Source organism: Bos grunniens, chromosome 17 (genome assembly GCF_055505025.1).
Source record: "Bos grunniens cultivar Pamir isolate PY7600 chromosome 17, Bosgru_T2T1.0, whole genome shotgun sequence".
NCBI lineage: Eukaryota > Metazoa > Chordata > Mammalia > Artiodactyla > Bovidae > Bos > Bos grunniens.
Window position 1 is genome coordinate 66,481,426 of NC_141181.1, and position 18,241 is coordinate 66,499,666.

The following is an 18,241-nucleotide window of genomic DNA, read 5'->3' on the forward strand; positions in this document are numbered from 1 at the left end:
AGGGAACCGCTGTGCTTATTTATCTGAAAGACTCTGCCAGCAGTTTCAGAGTCTTTTTTTCTTATCAGTCGGACTCTAACCCGTGGTACTGCGGGATCCCTCCTGGAAGGAGACTCTTCCATCTGAACCTCTTCTCTACAATGGAGATGTATTCAATCTGCCTCAGTTTCCCTCCCCCACAGTCCCTCCTTCCTGACTTTAAACTATTTTCTACTGGAGGTTCCTCTGGGAGGTTTATATAATCAAAATGATTTCATCAGATTATGAGGCAAGAACCCCAATTTTATCCCCAAATCATGGGTAACCAACTGTTTATCTCTTAAGAAAATGCTGGTACATTTTGGTCTATATCCCAGCATTTTCCAAAAGGGAAGTTCCTTTTATGCGGAAAGCACCCCACATGCTGGTTGTAATGGAAACACAGGCTCCCTTCTCTTCCTAAGAGCTCCACCATTTTACTTTGGGGAGCCACTGGGAGAGAGAGGATCTCAGTCCACGTGCTTGGGTGGAGCCACCCTACAGCCTGACTCTTGGAGCAGACCACAGCCTGGCCAATCAGAGATTCCAGGATTAGCTCAGAGGTGATCACATGACCCAAAGTGGGCTCAGTCTCCATGGGGAGTTGCCAGGCTGCAAGAGGGATGCCCAGACCTGCTGGCAGCCATCTTTCTTCCACGTGGGATAAGCTTGGCTGGCAATGAAAAGAAGAACAAGAAAAACAAGGCCCAGAAGTGGGAAAAAGACACGATTCCTGGTGAGGTGGTTGAGTCTCTGGGATCCAATTGGACTGAAAGTCAGCCCCACTTCTTCTGGCCTTTGGAATCATCTGAACCAAACCTCTTTGGGATGAAGCCAACTTGAGTTGGGTTCTGTCCCTTGAAACTAAAAGATATAGTACTAAATGGAACATTATTTTTGTCAAGTAGTTGAGAAAATAGATCTTGTGTTCCTGCCTCTCCCCACAAACAAACATACTCAGGCAGTCATATTCACATATTCACATTTCATATATATATATGAAAATTTATAGTATTTTATATTTAGTAATAACTCATACACTGAACGTCAAGACCCACAGGTAAGAATCACACGCTCTATGTGGCTTACAGGGCATCAGTAAGATACACCTGGGAGCAGCTCTCAGCCAATGAGGGATGGAGTTGAGGGATTAATAGCACAGTTCTCACTTCCCTTGGGAGGAATAACTGAGGTATGTTCTATGCTGTCCCCAGAGTTCCCAGTGCTCAGTTGTTGTTCAATGGCTAAGTTGCATCTGACTCATTGTGACCCCATGAACTGCAGCACACCAGGCTTCTCTGTCCTTCACTATCTTCTGGAGTTTGCTCAAACTCATGTCCCTTGAGTCAGTGATGTTATCTAACCATCTCATCCTCTGCTGCCTTTTTCTCCTCTTGCCCTCACTCTTTCCCAGCACCAGGGTCTTTTACAATGAGTTGGCTCTTTGCATCAGGTGGCCCAGTGCTCAGAACACACTATAGTCTTCCTTCCCCTCTGAAGGTTACTTGCCTATTGTCCTTCAGATGCTTCCTGGAATCACCTCCCAAACATTCCCTTTTAGTGTCATTTTTGGTAACTGAAAGTCAGGGTCCGGCTGCTCACAGCTCAAAAGCCATTGAAGGGACCAGGTTGGTGGAAAGGAAAGTTGGCTTTATTTTGCATGCTGGCATCCAGTGGGGAGGATGGATGCCTGTCCAGAGGCAGACTGCCCTCCACTGACAATCAGTGGGCACGAATTTTTATAGGCTGGGGGAGGCAGTTACATGCAGAAACGCACTGTCAGCTCTGACAGCCTTCTCGAAATTGGTCACACGGTGGTCTGACCTGCATCATCTTGACTGCTTTAAGTACAGTTAATCTTCACTTCTAGGATTGATTGGTTTGTCCCTATTTCCTTGAGGCCAAGTCTTGGAATTGGGGCAGCTTATGTCCTGGCTACAGTCCAGTCATCATGTGGTTAACTTCTTCCGCCAGGTGTGGGTTTCAGCTCACGGGATATGGCTCAGAATATTATCTATAGCCCTTGAGGAGGAAATGAGGGTCTTTGTGCTTAATGACTAAACAATTGCTGTTTTGTCTTGTCTGACTGCTTTTAATTTACTTTTGCATTTTTCTCATTCCTCGGATTAAATTTATTCTTTAGCTAAAGTTTTTCCCAAAGACAAAAGACACGTTGAGGACACGGCTGGGGGCTGGGTGGGGAGGAGGAGGGAAGGACCAAAAGGTCTTGACTCCACATCTGCTTGGGGAGAAAACCCACCAGAAAAGCTACACCCAAACACAGGAGAACCGGAGCCCACTCCTACCCCCAGGCTTAGAACCCCGTTCTGGAGGATATCCATCAAATGGTGCCCACAGCAAGGGAACCTGATATGGTGTGTTAGCGACTTCAAAAAACAAACCAGACTTACGAAACTGCAACTCCTTGCACCTGACGGTTTCACTGCACATCAAAGGCTGAATTTATGAACTCTGCTCATTCCTGTGCTCCAGGCTGTGCTTGGGGTGGGGTGCGGGGCATGATTTGTTGCTTCCTGTCAATCCTGCCCATTCCCCAGGGTGTGAAAACGCCTATGTTTATGTGAAAACGCCTACCCCTGTTCAAAGTCTACTCTCCTTTCCGTCGGTCTAGTCTCCCTGTTCAACAGAAATCCTGAAGCTGACGCTCCTTTTTCCTGAGCCTCACTTTACATCTCCTGTCCTGTTTGGAAGAGGAGACAGACTGGCCTTGACAGTGAAGAGTGTGGCTTTACCACTTAATAGCCCTGGGACTTCAACCAGTGGCCTCAGTTTCCTCATTCATAAAATGGGGCTGGAAGTAATAACAGCCATGTTGGCTTTTTATGAACAAGAATAAAATGAAATAATGCAAGTGCTTAGCATGTGAAAAGAGTTGAGAAATGAAGATGTTTATTGCCATAGTTAAGACTGTAGCCGCAGGCTAGCAGTCTTAAATATCTGTTTCCTGAATGAATGAAATCAACAGAGAAGCCCACAGCAAGTGCCTCTTGTTATTCCCTGAGGCCCTGGGCTCTTTCCTCTCCCACTCTCTTGCAGTACCTAAATGGGGGTGGTAGGTATCCTGTACTTGGAAGAACCCCCTGCTTGGTTTACTGCTCAGCTGCCAATGTCTTGAAAGTCTTAATTTTCGAACAAGGGGTCTGTGTTTTCATTTTGCAAATCATATGCCCTGTTCCAGCTACAGATGTCTCACAGGGTCTTCCCAAAGTCATGCCCTGTGATAGAGCACTGAGTGCCTGGGAGAGGGGTCTACCTTGGGGCAGAAAATGGTGAGCTAAAAAGCAGGTCCCTAAACCTCTAACACAGCCTCGATACTAGACTAGAGTACGGAGCTTCCACAAGCCTGAGATTATTGCTAATTTAGCCCTCCTGCTGGAGGGAAAACACAGGAGACAGATATGGGAAATGGCCTCTCTGGCAAATCAGATCCCTCCCACCTCCTTTCTCCCCTCCCCTCAGCTTTTCTCTCCTCTACGTCCTTTTTCTCTTTAATCTTTATCTCTTTCTCGCCTCAAGTTCCCCCCTTCCCTTTTTTTCCTCCTCTTTTTTCTTGGCTCTCTCTTGTCTTTCTCTTGAAGTTAATAAATATCCTCTCTCCTTCTTTCTGCCCTCTCTCCTTCTGATTCTGTCTCTTTGTCTCTCCGTCTCTGCTTCTCTCTCTGCCCTTCTCTGTGTGTTTCTGTCTCTTCTCTGTTTCTCTGTGTCTCTGTTTCCCTCTGTCTCTCTCTGTTTCTCCGCCTGTCCCCGTTTCTCTCTTGATATCTGCCTGTATCCTGCCCCCGCCCCCATCCACCACATCACCCCCGCACCAGCTCCCTCTCCCACGGACCGATTGTCAGGCACTGCACATTTCTCCGGCTGCCTGGAAACCTGCCTCGCACATCCATCGCTGGATTTCTCCTGTGTCCACCTCCGTGAAAATATCTTTTGACCTCTGAGAGTCCAGCAGAAAGAGCATGGACAAAAACCTCAATCCTAAGCTTCCTGATTTTGAAAGACACGCAACTGGAGAGTCTAGGAGGGCCCTGGAGGTCCCGGTGGGTGGGTGTTACTCCACACCCAGGCCCCCCGCCTCCCCCCCTCTCACCCCCACCGTAAATCTCGGCAGTGAGCTGAGTTGATCCCAGTTTTGTCCTCTGGAATTCATCAACATGTGCCGCAGATGTTCCCAGAAGTTGCTTCTAAATCTTGCTGAGCCATTTGCCACAAAACCTTCTTCTGTTACAATTTAGCTGTGAGTTTAAGGTAGTGACAAGAGTCGGGGGAGAAGGGGGAGGAGAAGTAGACTTCGAAAGGATCCTGGGGAGGTGTTAAGAACACACCAGGAGAGCCAGACCTCCCTGGGTTCAAGGCTGGCCGAGCCCTAAGGTCTGGATGACCTTGGGCAGAGTGACAGCTAACAAGCGGTAAGCACCCACAGTCTGCCTGGATTTGTGATCAAGCCTCTCAGCAACCCTGTAAGTGGCAAACCAGTATAGATAAGGAAGCTGAGGCTCAGAGAGGCTGGGTAACTTGCCCAGTATCACACAGCTGAGTGGTCACCCTTCAAACATTCTGATTTCTGACTTCTCTAGTGCCTGGAGATCTCTGGGGGTATCGTGGCTCCTGGGACCTCCTTCCCAGTGCCCTGAACCACCACCCGTAGTCCCCATGGGAATGTCTTGTCCATCACAGACGGCCTTTGGGAACTGTGAAGCTGCTTCTAATGCCTCCGCCCCCTCCCCAACCCTGCCACCATCGAAATAGAGTCCGAGTCTCTGAAAATTTGGGGCCCCAAGAGACCCTGGTCATTAGGGAAGGTGAGTAAGTGAGTACAGGGCATTTTCTGCACGTGTTGGGGGAGACTGGATGGGTTCTCTGAGCATCCAGAACTGCAGCCGGCATCCTCCCAGTTCATGTCATCCAGTCACTGCTGCTGCTGCTGCTGCTAAGTCGCTTCAGTCGTGTCCGACTCTTTGCGACCCCATAGACGGCAGCCCACCAGGCTCCGCCATCCCTGGGATTCTCCGGGCAAGAACACTGGAGTGGGTTGCCATTTCCTTCTCCACTCCCAGTCACTAGAGACGAGGAAAGAGGACGTGACGAAATAAACAATTCTCCCCAGAAAACACCGCCCCACTCTTCAGACAGGTCTTCTCTAGGGAGGCTGAGATGGCAGACATTTTAACTTCCCACAGTTAAAATTTTTTTTTATTTTTATTTTTGGCTGTGCTGGGTCTTCATTCCTTTTGCACAGGCTTTTCTCTGTTTGGGGCAAATGGGGTCTACTCTGTGTTTCGATGCACCGGCTTCTCTTACTGCTGAGCACAGACTCTAGGCATGCAGGCTTCAAGTAGTTGCAGCTCGCAGGCTCAGTAGTTGGGCCCCAGAGGTTTAGTTGCCCCTCTGCACGCGGAATCTTCCCAGATCAGGGATTGAACCCCTGTTCCTTGCATTGGCACGTGGATTCTTACCAAATCTGCCACAAAACAAAGGGAAGTCTTTGTTTTCACATGTGCACATTTCTGAACTCAGGGTATATCTGACAAATGATGCCCTTTCATAACTATTTGGCAGTACTTTCTCTACATAAAAGAACAGTAAAGTACTACAATTAAAGGCCTTCTACTCTATTAAGTGGAGTAGTTCAAAAGCTGGCTCTCATTGACTCAAGCAGATCACGTGCCTCTAGCTGGCCAATCACTGAGACTTTTGTTACACCTTAGTCAAGTGTGTCTCATTGGCCCAAGAAGATCACATGCCTCTGGCTGGCCAATCACTGTGGCTCTTGTTGTTAGGCCTTAATCAGGTGCTTCTTTGCTGTTAAGGGTTGGGGGTCTGCATCCCTTAAGCAGGAGGACCAGCAAAGGAATGGTGGTTTCCGAGAAGAAAGTCAAAGTGTTGTGGTCAGAAGAGAGACGGTGGATTCCAGGCAGAAAGAGACAACTGCTGTTTCGTTTTGAGATTCCGTAAGAATATGTCTGTGGGACAATGGAAGCCTAGTAAGTACTCAGTGCTCTCATCTGCTATTATTATTTAGAATGTTGAGATGGTTCACCTGAACCTGTCAGGCTTTTAGACACAATTCCTAGTTTACAGAAAATTCCTAGGGTGGACGAACGGGTTGAAAGACATCACAAGAAACTACTCGGGCAAATCCAAATTGTTGAAGCTAAGCGGAGGGAACACAGGTGTTCTGGGGTGTGTTTTAGTTTTTGTTTTTTTAACTTTTCCATGTGTTTGGGAAAGAGCACATGGAAAACTTATTGAGTTACTTCACACCCTCTAGGATAGACATAATTTTAAACAGAAAATAGTAAGTGTTGGCGAGATTGTGGAGAAGTTGAAACTCGGGTATAACTGTGTGGAAATAGTTGGGCGGGTCTTCCAGAAGGTAAACACTGAATTATTAGAAGACAAGGCAATTGCGGTTCTAGGTGATATAGACCCAAATGAACTGAAACCAGGGACTCAAACCAGTACTTGTATGTAGATGTTCATAGCAGTATTATTTATAATAGTTTCAGTTCAGTTCAGTCGCTCAGTCGTGTCTGACTCTTTGCGACCCCATGAATCGCAGCATGCCAGGCCTCCCTGCCCATCACCATCTCCCAGAGTTCATTCAGTTTAAAAAATGGAGTGTCTGTTAGTAGACAGATATCTATTAGTAGACAAATGGATAAACAAAATTGGGTGCATCTATACAATAGAATACCGTTCACCTTAAAAAGGAAGTAACTACCTACACAAATACAAAGTTGTGTATTTGTAGCTACCTACAAATAGCTGTGAATGGAAGAGAAGTGAAAGGCAAAGGAGAAAAGGAAAGATATACCCATTTGAACGCAGAGTTCCAAAGAATAGCAAGGAGAGGTAAGAAAGCCTTCCTCAGCGATCAGTGCAAAGAAATAGAGGAAAACAATAGAATGGGAAAGACTAGAGATCTCTTCAAGAAAGTGAGAGATACCAAGGGAACATTTCATGCAAAGATGGGCTCAATAAAGGACAGAAATGGTATGGACCTAACAGAAGCAGAACATATTAGAAGAGGTGGCAAGAATACACAGAAGAACTGTACAAAAAAGATCGTCATGACCAAGATAATCACAGTGGTTGGATCACTCACCTAGAGCCAGACATCCTGGAATGTGAAGTCAAGTGGGCCTTAGGAAGCATCACTACGAACAGAGCTAGTGGAGGTGATGGAATTCCAGTTGAGCTATTTCAAATCCTGAAAGATGATGATGTGAAAGTGCTGCACTCAGTATGCCAGCAAATTTGGAAAACTCAGCAGTGGCCACAGGACGGGAAAAGGTCAGTTTTCATTCTAATCCCAAAGAAAGGCAATGCCAAAGAGTGCTCAAACAACCGCACAATTGCACTCATCTCACACACTAGTAAAGTAATGCTCAAAATTCTCCAAGCCAGGCTTCAACAGTATGTGAACTGTGAACTTCCAGATGTTCAAGCTGGATTTAGAAAAGGCAGAGGAACCAGAGATCAAATGGCCAACATCTGCTGGATCATTGAAAAAGCAAGAGAGTTCCAGAAAAACATCTACTTTTGCTTTATTGACTATGCCAAAGCCTTTGTGTGGATCACAATAAATTGTGGAAATTTCTTCAAGAGATGGGAATACCAGACCACCTGACCTGCCTCTTAAGAAATTGTATGCAGGTCAGGAAGCAACAGTTAAAACTGGACATGGAACAATAGACTAGTTCCAAATAGGGAAAGGAGTACGTCAAGGCTGTATATTGTCACCCTGCTTATTTAACTTATATGGAGAGTACATCATGAGAAATGCTGGGCTGAGTGAAGCACAAGTTGGAATCAAGATTGATGGGAGAAATATCAATAACCTCAGATATGCAGATGACACCACCCTTATGGCAGAAAACAAAGAACTAAAGAGCCTCTTGATGAAAGTGAAAGGAGAGTGAAAAAGTTGGCTTAAAACTCAACATTCAGAAAACTAAGATCATGGCATCTGGTCCCATCACTTCATGGGAAATAGATGGGGAAACAGTGGAAACAGTGACAAACTTTATTTTGGGGGGCTCCAAAATCACTGCAGATGGTGACTGCAGCCATGAAATTAAAAGGTGCTTGCTCCTTGGAAGAAAAGTTATGACCAACGTAGACAACATATTAAAAAGCAGAGACATTACTTTGCCAACAAAAGTCCATTTAGTCAAAGCTGTGGTTTTTCCAGTAGTCATGTATGGATGTGAGAGTTGGACTATAAAGAAAGCTGAGCACCAAAGAATTAACACTTTTGAACTGTGGTACTGGAGAAGACTCTTGAGAGTCCCCTGGACTGCAAGGAGATCCAACCAGTCCATCCTAAAGGAAATCAGTCCTGATTATTCATTGGAAGGACTGAGGCTGAAGCTGAAACTCCAATACTTTGGCCACCTGAAGCGAGGAGCTGACTCATTGGAAAAGACCCTCATGTTGGGAAAGATTGAAGGCAGGAGAAGAAGGGGACGACAGAGGATGAGATGGTTGGATGGCATCACCGACTCAATGGACATAAGTTTGAGTACACTCCAGGAGTTGGTGATGGACAGGGAGGCCTGACGTGCTGCCGTCTATGGGGTCCCAGAGAGTCAGACACGACTGAGCGACTGAGCTGATTCTGTCCCGTTGATCCATATGTCTCTTTTTGTGCCAGTAGCACACTGTTTTGACTGGTAATGCATTATGGTATTGTTCGAAGTCTGGGAGGGTTATGCCTCCTGCTATTTTCTTTTTCCTCAGGATTGCTTTGGCAGTTCTGGGTATTTTATTGTTCTATATGAATTTTAGGATTATTTGTTCTAGTTCTATGAAAAATGCCACGGGTAGTTTGATCCGTATTACGTTAAATCTGTAGATTGCTTTGGGTTGTATGGTGATTTGAATAATATTCTTCCAAACCAAGAGTATGGGATATCTTTCCATTTCTTTGAATCATCTTTAATTTCTTTTATTGTAGTTCTCATTTAAGTCTTTCACTTCCTTGGTAAGGTTTATTCATAAGTATTTTCTTTTTTGATGCAATAAAAACCATGAATACTTAAAACAACTAATCCAACTTGAAATTTCCTAGCAAGACAGGCTAGGCTTCCTGGGAATGGATTCCACAAGGAAGGAAATGCCAGCCAATGGGCGAGTCATGTCCCCTGCCAGAGCACGTCTCCTCTCGCTAGCACTGCGATCACACATGTTTCACAATCCCCACATCTGCTCTGCTAGTGGCTTCAAAGTGGGAGTACCGAAGACAGTCAGAACAACTTGCTGATGGAGAAAGAAACCGAATACAGACCTGGCATGCCGGGAAGTGGGGGTGGGGAATGACTTTATCATCATCATTCTGTTTCTCTCTCTTTAGAAGGTCAGGTTGGCTGTGTCAAGGAAAGCCCTAGAAGGTGGTAATTCTGCCTTTGACTTCAGCCGGTAGACTTGACATGCACTCCCCATGGTAGCTGGTTTGTGCTGAACCTGTCACTGCCTCTTCAAAACATTGCTGGTTTCCATGGGAACAGAGCAGCACTTACTGAAAGAGCTGCTGGAAATTTCAAGATGTCCAAAACTGTCCCTCTAATGTGTTTTTCTAAGACCTGATTTGAAAGAGAAACAATAGCACAACTTGGCAAAGAAGACAATGGAAGAGGAATGATAATAAGAGTGGCTTGACAGCGTTTGTGGATCCCAGCATGCTGTCTTGATTCTGCCCTTTAGAAATCAGTCCCAGGGAGATACTGGCTGAAGCAGATTCATGATCCACGGGCTCCTGACTTCAGACGTGGCTTTGTTATGGACAGCAAGCCTATTTGCTGTTTTCAGAGTTTAAATCTCCACAGGACAATGCAGCAACATAACTGGGAATACACTTGCTAAATGAGCCTCTTGCATGCCTGTCTACCTCCTACTCTCTGAGCTAAAAAAGAGCTCAGCAACTGGGATGATTATATATCTATTTTTTAAAGCCACTCTGTAAGGTGGTAACGTGAAATGAAAGATAATGCTTTTCTTTAACCGTTGTCAGGTTGGCATACCAGAAGATGAGATTTTTCTTTTCATCTCCTTTAATTAATTTTTCAAAAATAGATTCGAAAAAGAATTAGACAAATGAGAGTTTTTGAAATTTCTCTTATGATATAAAAACATGTCAACTGCATCCTCCTATTCTGGCCTTTGGGTTTCGTTTGGGTCGTTCAAAACCAGTGTCCTTGTTCCCTGGTTTTTCCCATGATTCAAATCATAGAAAAACCTCTGCCTTCTCCATTTCACAAGTTGAAATTGCCACCTTTCCTTCCAGTTACCAGAGATGGAAACCTTGGAATCAACTTTAATTCCTTCTTCTCCATCAACCTCCATGTATTAGTCAGCTGAGGCTTTCATACAAAGCACCATACACTGGGTGGTTTAAGCAACAGAAAAGTATTTTCCCATTAGTTCTGGAGTCTAGAAGTCCCAGATCAGAGTGCCAGCATGGTTGCATTCTGGTGAGCGTTCTCTTCCCGACTTATGGATAGGCACCTTCTTGCTCTGTTCTCACAGGCAGAGAGAGAGGAGGAGGGCTAGCTGTCTGGTGTCTCTTCTTATAAGAGCACTAATCCCATCATGAGGGGCCTGCCCTTGTGACTTCCTCTAAATCTAATTGCCTACCAAGACCCCCATCTCCAAATACCATCATGTTGGGGGTTAAGACTTCAACATATGAATTGAGGGGGCACGATGCAGTCCATAAGATCCCCATTTCCATCAGCCATCAAATCTTGTTCATGTTGCCCCCCAAATATCTACCAGGTTCTTTTTTCCCTCTCCATCACCACTGCCACCATCCTAGTTGAGATGCTTATCATCCCTTACTAAGATAATCGCAGCTGCCTCCTAGCTAATCTCTCTGCCCCCTAGAGTTGCCTTCTTGAAATCTACCTTCCATGTGGTAGCTTTGTTTTCTAAAAGAGACCAGGCATTATGGTCTGGAAGCCAGATATCATGAGAAGGCATAAGTATAAATGAGAATTCAAGAGGTGGATGGTACCGCTCAGAAGTGATGCTCTGCTTCCTGGAAAGCCCAGCTGCCATCACCCGTCTCCACGGCCCCCATTGCTGACTTTTTTGCCCCCCTCCACCTCTGCCCCCCACCACCTCCCGAGTGAGGCTGGAATCAGGCACACCGTCCACCGCACTTGCATGTAGGAGCCACAGCAGCTCTGGTACCCAGGTCCGCAGGCACACCAGCCTCGTGGAGACTGCACCTCCCATCACGTCTAGGCTTGGCTGAAGCTTCATGTAGCAGGACCTGGGATCTGATCTCCCCAGAAGCTTCTTTAGAGGCCTCGATGGAGACTCAAAGCCCCAAGGGATAAACTTTGACCAATGAGCATCCAGAGCCAGGAGACAATTCCCATTGCTTCGCCTCTCCAGCGAACTGGCTGAGGCCCAGGGTTTCTGTGCTGCCTGTTCCCAGCTGTCCCCGGTGACAGACCACCTGGCTGGGCTTCCCTCAGCCCCTTGTGCTTGCTTCGTCTCCTTCCTGGGCTCCTGGGCCACCCTCTCACGTTCACCTGACTGCCCCCGGATCACTGCCTCCATATCTGCTTCCCTCCCTTCCCACCATCCTGGCCCCGCAAGCAAGGTCAAAGTCAGGTACCTCTTTTCTCTGCTTACACAGAAATCTGAATTATTGAAGCAATTAGCTTTACTGACTGCTCCCTCGTCGCTTTCCTCTACTAGACTGTGACCTCCGCTGAGAGCAGGGGCCATGCTTTTTTCATCTTTGTAATCCCCAGCACCTAGCGCCGTGCCCGGAGCCCTCAACAGTGAGGATTGACTACACTGACGCACCCACTGATGGTCACGCTATGAGGCCTGGCGTAGTGAACGGGGTTTCTACAGACATGACAATGAAGGAGGGCAGCCCTGGACATAGAGACGACCTGTGAAAATACCAATGCCAGAGGAGAGGGGATGAGTGTGGCCAGGTTGGTTGGGGCTCCCTTGGAAGGACTTGACAACCAAGCCAATGAATCTGCATATCTTTTCCATGGGTACATCATGAGGCTTTGAAACCAGGGATTTTTTGAAAGTGAAAAAGTCGCTCAGTCGTGTCCAACTCTTTGCAACTGTATGGACTATATAGTCCCATGGAACTCTCCAGGCCAGGATACTGGAGTGGGTAGCCTTTCTCTTCTCCAGGGAGTCTTCCCAACCCAGGGATCAAATCCAGGTCTCCCACATTGCAGGCAGATTCTTTACCAGCTGAGGCACCAGGGAAGCCCAAGAATAACTGGAGTGGGTAGCCTATCTCTTCTCCAGTGGATCCTCCCAACCCAGGAATTGCACCGGAGTCTCCTGCATTGCAGGTGGATTCTTTACCAGCTGAGCTATCAGGGAAGCTCAGAAGTTGCTTTAGAAAGCCGAAATTGTCAGTGATATACGAGGTGAATGGATGGGGGGTACTGACTGGGGAATGGTGAAGCTGGGAATTGCCACAGTAACCAAGAGAATGGGAAAGTGGGATGCTGGTGGGAGAGATGGTGGGGGCCATGTCCACCGGCTGCAGCAAGCACTTGGGAGTGGAAGGAAATCAGAGTTGGCTTCTAATATTCAAAACAAGGGTGCTCGGGGGGGCGGTGGGGGCCAGCAATGGAGATAGGAGCCAGGAGGGGTCTTTGGTTTGGGGTTGGGAGGAAAAACTGAAGGAGTGTTGGAAGCATGTTCATGAAAGATCAGACTATTTGGTGCAACACACACACACACACATGCATGCATGTATACATACATACATATATCACCCCCACCAGCAACAACTGACGGCCAGGCATGGTGGCCCTTTCATTATTTTTGCTGTTGCTTTTATCATGAGCAATGGGCACAGAAGTAAAATAACATTTCCACAAATGCAGAGGGCCAGAGCCATCTGTCCTGCCGATTTCTGCTGTCAGTGGAAGGTGAGTCAGCAGAGGTGAAGGTATTAGCGCCCCGTTTGTTCTGCCTGCAAAGTTCCAGCTCTCTGCATCCACCGAAAGATTCACACTGTGGGCATATTTTTCTTAAGGCTAAATGATTAAATTCCTTTAGGGACAGATCACGTTATCAGGGCAGGAAAGAAAGCCAAAGAGTAGGGAAGAAACAGTGAAAGTTACATAACAATTGGAAAATTCCTCTTCTACCAAGTCGCAGGTCCTCTGGAAAGGAAGGTGCTCAGAGGCTGCACAGCTAAGAAGCTGCTCTTGTTATCGCCCTTATCATCATTTTCACGTCCCAGGCGCTTGGGCACTGCCTGGCCGTGGCTGCTAATTGGCCACTGAGGTAAGAGCATTCACGGAGCATCCTCTCAGACAGCTGGCACTCAGGGAAAGACGGAAAATGAAAGTGTCAGTCCCTGTCCTCCAAGCGTGCTCTCTACCATGGGCAGATCAGACACAGAAATTCACTGAGAAATAAGATCCCGGAAGCCATGAAGTACTGAATAGCAAACAGCTAAAGGTGAAAATAACTAATTTTCATAGTGTGCCGGCAAGTAGAATTCATAGGAAGGAGTGTTTGGGGAGCCCAGGAGCATCATTTGGGAATGGAACCATCTGGAGAAAGCTCTTGCTGCTGCTGCTTCAAGATACTCTGGGTGGGCTTCCCCAAGGTGATGGATCAAGATTTGTATATAGAAGAGCTGTTTAAGGTGAGAGCCTGGATAGCACAAAGTGATTCTGAGATGAGTTCAGGGAAGATTGTTCCAGGAGGGGGAGAGATGGGGGGAAATCCAGCAGCTTCTAAGGCAAGTCCAGGCTTTCTCAGTGGGGCCCTCAAAACATCTGAGGTCCTCAGAACAGTCTGAAGAGCTGGTGAATGCAGACCCCCCAGACTGAGCTGATCAGGCACAGGGCCAAACAATCCCCATTTGAACCCAGCCCCAGTGATCCTGAGACATCCTAAGTTTGGGAACCATGGCAAATCTATCTCCAGGGTCCTCCCATCCCCGCCCATCTCCTTGATGGCTCTCATGTATTCAGTCACATACATATTCACATGTAGGTACCAAGTCTCTGCAGTGTGCCAAGCTCCGTTCTAGGAGCTGGAGATGCAGGAGAGGACAAGAGAGACCAAGTGTCCCTGCCCTTCTGGAGCTTGTATCCTAGTGGAGGAGCCAAACCAATAAATAGACAGTGAATATGCAATATGGTGGTAAGCACTGCAGGGAAGCTAGGTAGGGCATCAACTCAAGGGCTGTTGTATGTCCCAGGCCAAGGAGGTCCTCTTTGAGCAAAAACCCAATCCTTCTAACTGCCCTGAGGCTGCTGGCTGGTTTGCCCATTCCCCAAGTTCTTCTTCATCCCTCAAGTTCATTCATTGGCCAGTATGAAGGCGTCCTTCTTGTATGCCAGGTAGATCTCTCCAGCACCCGCTGCCCAGCCTCATCAGGGTTGTTCACTGCTATTCTCAGCAGGTCCCATGGTTTTTCACAGCCCTTTCTGATCCCCCAAGTCTCTTCCATGTCCCCCCTACCCCCTGTACTTCCAATCCATCGCTCTGAATTTCCAATTTCTCAAATCAACACGGTGCTCCAAGCATCACACTCTATAGGACACAGCCTTTAGAAGGCTGGCAAGGGCTCCATGCTGGCTGAAGCTCTTGAGGAGTACTGGAGTCTGTGAAGGGCAATGAACTGTGTGATCACAGCAACTCCTCTTGTGGTTAAGCGAGATCCTGAGGGCAGCAGCCTGGATGAAAAGGGTTGAAATGCGGGAATAAGAAGGCTGGGGGCAGGAGGACGCTGATATTTTGGATCTCCCCTAAAGCTGACCGTATAAGGGATTCATGTCACCCCACTGAGTCCTTAGCCATACCATGAGGTTGGTAGTTAGCCTGTCAGGTGGACATCTGAGGCTCAGGGAGTTCGGGTAACCCCTGTCTAAGGCCACACAGCCAGTGATGGATGGAGTTGGGCGTTCAAACCTGGATCTGAGTCTAAAGCTCCTTGCTTTTTCCCACCAAGTGCAGTGAGTTTGTAAAGGAAAAAAAAAAAAATTCCCAACAGTGCATCTCAGGTTAAGAAAAACCATGACAACTTTGCCATCTGAAGACTCCAAGGAACTTGGAATACACAGCCCTGCAGTTCTAGGGAGGGCATATGTGTCGACCAGTAGGTTGAGTTGATGACATGTCGTGACCCAGCCACCCTCCCACACCACCATGGAATCAGCTAGATAGAATCTGGTAGGGCTGTTAAATGACTACCTCAGACAGGTAGAAGCAAGGGGGAAATGTAGAGCAAAAGACAGCAAAATAGAAGCTTGCAAAAAAAAAAAACCCTCAACTAAACCCCCATGCATCTGGTTCGGGCTGTTGCAAATTCCCAGATGCATGAAAACCAAACTCGTTAATAAGAAATGCAAAGATGACTTAGGTCTGAGGAGCCACCGTAGGCTTATTTACTGAGCAGGAGCCTGTAACAGTGACCCAGGTGGTTTCCAGCTGTGTCTCTACACGCTCACCTGCTCCCTCTAGGAACCTGACCTGAGACGAGACTTCTGCTGTCTGGACTCTCCCAACATGCTGCTCTGCCCTGAAATCCAGGACATCCGGGTGACCTGCAGTGTGCAGAGGCAGCTGGCCAGGCAAGGAAGCTGACGCCAGGTCCCAGGGCCCCTCCCTGGAGGGAGCAGAGGCCTCTCGGGTTGCAGCTGCAGAAAGAGGGAGGAGCCTGGGGGGCCGGGATGGAGGCAGCGGTTTGGACATCACCTCTGTGAGTCATGCCCCGGGCAGCATTTTACAGGAGTTGCAGATTCCAGTAAGATCAGATCAGGGCCATCTCTCGAGGGACTCCCGACCAATCGAATGTGCCTCTCAGTCCATCTCGGCAGTTCTGAGTCCGCATCCAAGTAGCTTATCTTCCAAACCAGATCCTGAAATTTTTTTTATTGCTTGCATCCCTGGGCTTCCTGGAACCAGGAGGCGTTTCTGCCCTGAATTTGGAGACGTCTGGCCATAGATAGCCCTTGTCGGCAGACCCTGAGCCTGAGCCTAGCTCCTCATCCACGCTGGGATGTGGTTTCCTTTTCCTGGAGGGTGAACTGGGTATCTTTTGACCCACCTCTCCTCTTCCCCTGCTGTTGGCACCACCCTGACTTACCCTGATCTACAAGGACCAGTAACCAAGACTCATTCAAGAACCTGCGTGGTGTTGAGCAGAACCCAGGTCAGGCCACTTAGAATAAAACCCAAGCTCCTTCCCAGGGCTTAAAAGATTTGAGCCTGCTCTCTCTCCAAACCCCTCTCCCTCCACACTCTCCCTCCCTTCCCCCAGCCACGTGGGCTTCCTGCCATTTCTCTTTCTTTGAGTGTCATCGCTTTACCATGTTGTGTTAATTTCTGCTGTACGGTGAAGTGAAGTCAGCCATATGCATAAAACATCCCCTCCCTCCTGCTCCTCCCTGCCACCCCCACCCCCCACATATCTAGGTCATCACAGAGCACCCAGCTGAGCTTCCTGAACTTTATAGCAAGTTCCCACTAGCTATCTACTTTACACATGTCAATCTGAATTTCCCAATTCGTCCCACCCTGTGTCCACTTGTAAACATGCCCAGATTGTTCACACTTGTAAGCCTTTTGCACTCACTGTTCCTTCCTCCCCTCTGCCGGCTCCGAAGCTTGTCAAGTTTAATCCTCACTCCTGCAAGTTCTCAGAGGCAGAAATTCATTTTTTAAAGGTTTTTTTTTTTTTTTTTGCATCACTGTGTTCCGGACTACGGAACATGTCAGGTAACATAAACAAGGAAGGAGGCCAAGGCTAATAAAAATCATTCAGCTCTCTCGGTCTGGCTTTTATTTTTCCACTTTTGACAGAGACATGAAAGCAGGGACTAGTTCTTAGTATAAAAACACACACAGTGCAGAGACAGTGATGGGAGCAAGTGACTGTCCTCCTTGGTCCTGGGAGCGGCGACACTGGGGGTGCCTGCAGCAAGCCTCCTACCAGCCTGTTTGCTGTTTTGCTGAAATCTGGCCCCATGTGTCCAGAAATCGCCGTTTTTTTTTTTCAAAATAAGCTGGAAGTCCAGGTTTGCACGTGGTGTCTCCTAATTTTTTAAAGTTGACAATTTTTTAAATTGAAGTGTAGTTGTTTACAATGTTCTGTTTCTGGTGTACAACAAAGCGATTTATACACAAACACACACACACACACACTTTTTCAGATTCTTCTCCATTATGGGTTATTACAGGATATTGAGTATAGCTCCCTGTGTTATAAAGTAGGTCTTGTTTATCCGTTTTATGGGCGGTAGTGTGTATCTGTTCCTCTCAAACTCCTAGTTTATCCTTCCCCTTTGGGAACTCTTCAGTTTGCTTTCTATGTCTGTGAGTCTGGTAAATAAGTTCATTTGTATCATATTTTAGATTCCACGTTGTATCATGTTTTAGATTCCGTTGTACGGTTATTTGTCTTCCTCTGTCTTACTGACTTAGGATGATAATGTCTGGGTCCATCCATGTAGCTGCAGTTGACATTATTCCATTCATTTTGTGGCTGATTAACATTCCATTGTGTGAGTGTGTATGTAGCGCATCTTCTTTATCCATTCATCTGTTGATGGACACTTATGCTGCTTCTCTGTCTTAGCTGTTGTGAATAGTGCGGCTGTGAACACTGGGGTGCATGTTCCTTTTCGAATTAGAGTTTTGTCAGGATATGTGCCCAGGAGAGAAACTGCCGGATCATGGGATAGCTCTGAGTTCAATTTTTTAAGAAGCCTTCACACTGTTCTCCACAGTGGCTGCACCAATTTACATTCCCACCAGCGATGTGGGAGGGCTTCCGTTTTCTCTGTACCCTCTCCAGCATTTATTCTTGACAGACTTTTTGATGATGGTCATTCTGACCAGTGTGACATGATACCTCATTGTAGTTTTGATTTCTCTAATTACGAGCAATACTGAGCATCTTTTCACGGGCCCGTTGGCCATCTGTATGTCTTCTTTGGAGAAGTGTCTATTTAGGTCTTCTGTCTTCAGATTGACAATTTTTAAAAGCCCCATGCAGGCCACACTGAACGTACCTTTGTGCTGGATTTAACCCAGAAGCCACCAGTACTCGATCACTGCTGAGTGTTCAGTGGACACAGCACAGAGTGTATGTTCAATAATTCTGTGCTGAATAGTCTTCTCAGGTGACTTCTCAGAGCTTGGAAGTAGCTGATGGGCAGTACGGCTTCCTACTGTTGGGAAT

The 18,241-nt window shown here is 47.0% G+C and overlaps 1 protein-coding gene across 1 annotated transcript in view; it reads left to right on the top strand.

Moving 5' to 3' along the window:
- The first annotated feature begins 5,834 nt into the window (after positions 1–5,834).
- Positions 5,835–18,241, top strand: part of ASPHD2 (aspartate beta-hydroxylase domain containing 2) — a 32,607-nt gene continuing 20,200 nt past the window's right edge. The window contains exon 1 of the mRNA XM_086346061.1: positions 5,835–6,020. The gene's annotated coding sequence lies outside the window, so the exon portion shown is untranslated. The remainder of the gene's footprint in view (positions 6,021–18,241) is intronic.